This window comes from Nannospalax galili, unplaced genomic scaffold, assembly GCF_000622305.1.
Source record: "Nannospalax galili isolate Female #2095 unplaced genomic scaffold, S.galili_v1.0 scaffold139, whole genome shotgun sequence".
Lineage (NCBI taxonomy): Eukaryota > Metazoa > Chordata > Mammalia > Rodentia > Spalacidae > Nannospalax > Nannospalax galili.
In genome coordinates this window covers 2,416,121-2,417,328 of record NW_008345884.1, presented here as the reverse complement: position 1 = coordinate 2,417,328, position 1,208 = coordinate 2,416,121, and positions in this window count along the sequence as shown.

Sequence of the window (1,208 nt, the reverse complement as noted above, 5' to 3'; positions counted from 1 at the left end):
CTCCTCAAGCTTGCTACTTACTATAGTGTGATTAGGAATCACAGTTTTGAGAATTATCTAAGACTATGGGCAGAACTACATGAAGGGCAAAATAGAATTCAATATACATATGAAAACTCTACATGACATAAATCAGACCTATTTTAAATTCAGAATGAACTGGAGTATGAATGTGATATTTCAGTCATTTTTGTTTTCCTGATGATTCCAAATTTTTGTTGATATAGTTTGTTCAACTTGTGTTCGATTGGTAAGAGAAGAAAAACAAGAGGAGAGGAAAGGATGGGGAGAAAAATACAGGAGAGAGGAGGGTTCAACTGTTCCCTGTAGAGAGAGCAGAGCACCTCTGTGCCTGCTCTCCCAGGAGAAATCCTGAGTAGCTTCTAAAAGCTGTGAAAGAACAAAGTGATTTTAGTCTGTACAAAAGTAAAGGCCATTTGCCTTTCATTAAACCACAGACAGTGTAGAAAGGCGTCTAGTAACTCCATCACAACTCACAGATAGATTTGCCTCTGAGGAGTAAGGCAGTTTGGCATCTAAGCGGTGTGACCACCCAGGAGTTTCACTAACCTCCCAATGAGATGACTGTTTCTGGGGTGTGGGGCCAGTTCCAGGTGTAATATAGATCAACGAGGCTGAGTGACAAATCGGGGCTCAGCCTTAGACGAGCTATTTACACAGACACACTTGAGGATGGAAAAAAAGAATCCAGAAGCCAATACTACAAGTTTTCAAAGACTTTTTTTTTAATTCATTGGCTACCAATAAAGAAACATCATCATTCATGCACCAGAGTGAATTAAATTTAAAAGACTGACAAGGGCCAGCTAAATGGCTCAGCAGGTAAAGGTACTTGCTGCCAAGCCTGATGACCTGAGCTCAGTCCTTGGAACCTTCATAATGGAAAGAGAGCACTGACTCCTTTAAGTTGTTCACTGACCTCCGTGTCTCTGCTATGGCACACTTGAGCACACACATGAGCACACCAACATACTTGATTGATTAAACCTAATAAAGGCAATTAGAAGGAATGACAATATCAGCTGTCGGTGATAATGCAGAGCAACCATAGTTCTCACAGGTGCTGATGAGACCATAGGGTAGCAAAACACTTCAGAAAACAGTTTGATTTCCTTCAATGTAATTCCATTTCTAGGTACACGTATTTTAAAAATTAACATACATATATATATATATATATATATATG